This window comes from Medicago truncatula, chromosome 4 (genome assembly GCF_003473485.1).
Source record: "Medicago truncatula cultivar Jemalong A17 chromosome 4, MtrunA17r5.0-ANR, whole genome shotgun sequence".
Classification (NCBI taxonomy): Eukaryota; Viridiplantae; Streptophyta; class Magnoliopsida; order Fabales; family Fabaceae; genus Medicago; species Medicago truncatula.
Window position 1 is genome coordinate 60,961,656 of NC_053045.1, and position 6,075 is coordinate 60,967,730.

General features: G+C 28.8%; 1 non-coding gene across 1 annotated transcript; it reads left to right on the forward strand.

Moving 5' to 3' along the window:
• Window positions 1-364: 364 nt before the first annotated feature.
• Window positions 365-437, forward strand: TRNAA-UGC (transfer RNA alanine (anticodon UGC)). Its single transcript has one exon. It is a non-coding gene; the product is annotated as a tRNA-Ala (tRNA).
• Window positions 438-6,075: the final 5,638 nt, after the last annotated feature.

Below are 6,075 nucleotides of genomic sequence, written 5' to 3' on the forward strand. Positions count from 1 at the left end.
AGTGACCGGAGGGTGTAGTACATAGTGAAATATAATTTAACGTCTATGTAATATGTAATTTTTTATATAATGTCAGTGCATATTGATTCAAGTATAGTATTGATTATGCATAGATTAAATGGTTAAGAAAGAATAAATTTAAGTTAACAGAAAATGATTTCATTATGTGTTTTGCATTATTATACGTACATATTTAAGCATATTATAATCATTAATCAACTTAATTTTATTTTTTTAAGGAATCAATTGAACTTATATCATTGTATTAATCAACCGTTATGTCAAAAACAAAATTGTGTAACGTAATGTGTCCTAATTTTGCAGATTGATACTTGAATTAACACGTACAAACAATTAACAGATTGGGGATGTAGCTCAAATGGTAGAGCGCCCGCTTTGCATGCGGGAGGTACAGGGTTCGATACCCTGCATCTCCAAAGTTACTTTTGGTTTCACTTATCTTTTTTTATCAGTCATCACCCTGCAATCTATTTACTACTATCTCTTAACTACTGAAAACCAGATTCCAAAGATTTTGCTGTTTCATAAAATACTTCTTTGTTTAATCTTAATCACACCTTAGATTGTGTAATTATGAAAATTTTCATCAGTAATTTGTGACTTTCTTTTTTATAAATACTAAAAACTTAAGTGAGTTGGGCCTGGGGGAGGTCACCAATACCTGATTTGTTTAATCTTAGACATGGTTAGACTTACATTCCAACTATCTTTTTCCATAAAAGAGTATGATGGAATTAAATAAAAAGTAAACTTGTCCAAAACTATATATGAAACACCAAAAGTATTACTCCCTCTGTCTCATAGTACATGACACACTTGACCTTATTATGCATAATTTTGAGCTTAAATATCTTGAATAATATATTAGAAAAAATTATGAAAATTTAATATTTTGAAAATACTCATCAAGATGAATTTAACGACATCTTATATGATATTATCTTATATATTAGTAGAAAAATGTGGTCAAAGTAAATTAGGTTAAAATTACACATTTTCAAATGAGTCATCTATTGCGGGAGGGAGAGAGGGAGGGAGTATTTTGTTTGGAAAAAAGGAATTAACAGCAGACTGTTTTGAATTTACAGTCTTTACAGCAACCCTTTTGTAACCTTTTGGTCTGAGAGTTAGACGAATAAAATTGTAGCACAAAGATGGTGGTCACACATATAATTTAGCAGGGTGAGATGTAATAATTGATTTACAAAAAGCTTTTCTTTGGGCTCAGCTCAGTTGTTGTTGATAATCACATGATTGATGGATAAATATGCAGGGTGGGGGGTAGTACAGAATGTAGCATACATATAAGAGAAACAAAACATAAGAAAACAAAGCCTAGCTATATATACGCTGCCATGCAATGTAATATAGGTCAGAGGCTATAATCAGAACAAACAAATTCTGCATGTGTTTCTGCTGGCCTCAAAATAGACCTTTCAAAAAACAACTTTGGGTTTTGATGGAATTTGATTCTTGAGAAATTATGCATCTTTGTCTGCACAATGCTGGTCTTTGAATAGACCTCCCTCTCAACTCTTCTTATGTTCATATTCTACTGCTATTAATGTATACACCTGTGCAATTAAGCATGCCCTTGGGTCTCTGGATTTATGTTGAAACAAATACATGTGCATATATTTAATTAAATTTAGAATAAGTAAATATAGCTAACATTTTTGTGTAAAGAATGTTAACCGGTGCCTCAAGGGCATTGATTTGCATTATAAAACAAGAAACCTATGTTCTCAAGACAAAATTTTTTTTTATGTATTTCTTAACCATTGTCCCCGGAGTACCAGTTAACAACACTTTTTATTTTATTTATGGAGTTAGATATCAAGTTCACTTTAGCACATCAGATTCAATAAATTGAATCTCAATAAATTGAATCTCAATTCTCAACTAATTAATTTTGGTATTTCTTGGATGCATATCCGCGAGTATACACAGAATATCAAGGTCTGATATGTATCTAATAAATATATCTTCATCTGAAATATCTGAGCTTCATAGGTTATAGCACTTACTAAGACACAAAGCTAACTAACTATGTATCTATTGCGACTAACTAACTACTAACATAACTGAAATTGAACTATTTTTCCAACAAATTTTAGGTGATTAACTAAAATATTCTCACAGTAGGCTTGCTTTGTTGCTGATTAGCTGACTAAAAAGTTAATGCTTGCTCATTTGGGGTTCACTTATCCAACATGTTCCTTTTAATTGTACTCAGTTGATGTTGCGTGATGTAATGGAGCTTTCTATCCCGCATGGATCCAGGCGTTAGTTGTTTTCTTGTTCCTCTAACCCTCCTTTGCATCAAAAATATTCTGACACTATATGTCACATGATTTTTTCCAAGGTTTATAACAGAGGTGTTAAAAGTAATTTTGTATTTTCTAATCATTGAAAATTATTATTTTTTTAATAAGAATTGAACATTCATTTCCCCCTCTTAATCTAACAATGTGTTTTCATTAAATCATTTATCTTTTATGTTACCATGTTATAAGCTTGCAAAAAAAATTGTTATAAGCATGAGGTTTCCCTTTAAAAAAATGTTTTTTCATAAGAGAAATGTCAGAAACATACATTATAACACACTCTTTGCAACACACTCTCTAATCAGTTAAATTTAGATTGATTCTACTAAATTTACATGAGACCTACATGATTTGATGGAATCTATTTGAATTTCAACCAATTAGAGAGTGGGTTGAAAAAAAAATTGTTAAAATGTGTTTTGTTAACATTCTTCTCTCCATAAATGATCGAATCTAAACCACTTACTTAAAGATCTAAATTCCATGCTTTTTGGACCAATATATTGATGGACACTAAATCATTTTTGTATAATCATTCATGTTAAGCCTTTAAAAATGAAAACAATTAATAACTTTTATGTATAAAAAATTGTTTTTTGATGCTTCAATATGTTGAACACACAAATTAAATCAGAAGATAAAAATTTCCACTTTAAGCATTTCCCTTGTATAAATCTATAATTAATTAATCTCTTGGTTACGGTCAACATTTACTTTTTGGATAGATCAAGATTCAAGAAAACCCTCCATTTGTCAAAAAAGAAAATGAAAGAAAACCCTCCAATATGATCTCAACATGCTCGTCAAAAAGATTTATGTATGACTCCAACGTTAAAGTACAAAGGACAATATATTCCGAAACCAAATGTACTCACGCGATGAAAACTAGCATTATTTCCAACTTTCTTTCATCTCAATCCAGAAATGTGAAAGATTGGAAAAGAATACAAGCAAAACGGGTATATATATTTTTTGATCCAAGAGAGAATACGTATAGTATAGTGTATCTAAACAATTATTTGGAATTATTGTCTCCAAGAAACAAAAAACCTGTCTGTCACATACATACATTCTGAGATGGATTCGAGGGGTGTCCGACAAAATGAGATAGATAGAGTTGATGTGCCTAGTTTTCAATCTGTCTTCACCTTTTGTTCATTCCAACTCAATCATTCCCATGCTTACACCTCAGTATATAATATAAATATGTTATATGTTATGCCTTTTATTAACATATCAAGATATAACTATTAACTAATTGTATTAGTTCTAATTTTATTTCTAAATTCAAATATATTTCTACGAGTTATTTAAAAAGATTTAGCTATGTTCTTAAGAAACTAGTAATTAATTAGAAGAATTTAGACTATACTGGAGTATGAATTATGAATTGGACAATGTAAGGTAAGGTGCATGTCATGGTTAAATGTTCAAAATAAAGAAAAAGGAGTATTAAGTCGTTATCATGGATCTGATCAGCTTTCAGCATTTTGATGTGCGCAAGATAGGAGTAATAACTTTTGAGGCAAAAAGCTTTTAAACAACAGATTCAAAATTAGATTATTAAGAATAAAAAGTTGCCACTATTATAGTCAAAAAGCTTCACAGATCACCTTTAACACCTTTTTTTTGGACCTTGCTTTATTGAGTAATAATAACTAATAAGAATTTCATCTATGTATTTTAATCATTGGATTGAGTATCAAATCAAAAAAAGCTTCCTCATATCTTTATTTTGATGTCCTCAATGCTCAAGCATGCATAAATGTGTAAAACCAATGAATTCCCACTTAAGAGACATAACAAAGGAATGTAATTTGGTCTCTTAAGAGGATTAGTGTTTATTCCACAAATAATGCATGCATAGTCACATTTTACAATAATAGATGAGATTAATTGAGAATTTAGAGAGCAAAGAATAAACTCTGACTTGAGGAAGCATATAGGAAAAAGACAAGGGGAGTGAAGCCAATATTGCATATAACACATTAGTTATAAGTTGCAACAAACAAACAAACAAGTTCTTTGAAGTTTGAATTAAAAACGCATGCACTATCAAGCTGACACAAGCTATCTCTTATTCTCTCTTTCAATATGGCTCTCCTTTTCAAGTTTCTCTATCTCCTAGCAAAGGATTCTCTTTGCCAATTCAAAAATTCCATCACTTCTCTCAAGAGAGATAGTACTAGCTAGATTCTATACTTACACTTTTTTGCCTTCTCGATCTCATCATCTAGAGAATGAATGCACATTCTTGAGTGCTTAATTCAATTAAATATGCATAATATATATCATTATGTCTACCACTTTTATATTTGCATGGAAATTTTAAGTATTTGATTAGCTAGAGGATGAGTAATCCTTTTATGTCATTATAATTAATTATTTTGAAGCTTTTTATACCTTTAATAAAAAGACTCCACTTCCACTCTTAGTGTCATTATTGCAGCTGAGTTGGTGGGGATGCATAGGTTGCTTTTATATCAATTTGGTTATGCTTTTTTGGTAGGAATATATCTCTTTGCTTGAGCTTCTGAATTTCCTCTTTCATATTAATTCTTTATTCTTATTAGTGCCAACTCTTTATAACACTTTGATATATAGTGACGATAGTGGAATATTCTAATATTTTTTTGTTTACTCTATTGTGATTAAAATACAATCTATCACAATGCAAACAATGTTGTGCATATTTAAGCGATATTAACTGTGACCGATTCCAAAAGGGAGTGCAAGCAGAGATTAAGTTCACTTTGGTTTAACTTTATTGTTAATTAAGTTTTTGTTCCTATAAATATCTGCAGTTTTGTTTTTAGTCCCTATAAAAATAAATCACACTTTTTAGTCCCTAAAAATTTTTCTGTTAATATTTTTAGTCTCTGCTAAATTAAAATTTGTTTAATTATGCTTAAACTTCTAAATTTTTGAAAGATTTTTTACATACATGTTCATAACATCGTAAGACACACTTTTGTAAATTTTTTAATTTTTTAACATGTAATGAATTAAATATGAATTTTTCTAAAAGCCAAATTTTCAAGATTATATTAATGAAAATTTGGACCTAATAATAAAATTTTAAATTACTTTTTTGCAGAGGAACTTTGTATTCTAAGTAAGTATGTGAAAAATTTGTTACAAATTTAAAAGTTTAAGCACAATTGAGCAAATTTTAATTTTACAAGGACTAAAAGTATGTGTTGGTCCCTGTTAAATTGAAATTTGTTTAATTATACTTAAACTTTTATATTTTTAAATGATTTTTGACAAACATGTTAAGAACATTATAATAATCTCTTTTATAAAAAATTAGAACTTTTTAACATGCAATGAATTAAATATATTTTTTTTTTAAAACGCCAAAAATTCAAGATAAAACTAATGAAAATTTGGACCTAAAAATAAAATTTTGAACTAATTTATTGTGGCGGAACCTTTTATAATGTTTTAAACAAGTATGTAAAAAATCATTAAAAAATTTAAAATTTTAAGCATAATTAAAAAAAAAATTAATTTAACAGGATTAAAAACACTAATGAAAAATTTTGTCATTGAATTTAATCCCTGTTTAAAAACCGGTTAAGAGTTTTGCAACATTAAAATTAGATATAACATTAAAACTCTTGAGGAATAGTTTTGTCCAACATTGTGATTCTATTTGGATCGAGAAATTAGTTTTTGTATATACACACGGACCATAATGGTTTACATCCAAAATTGTGATGTT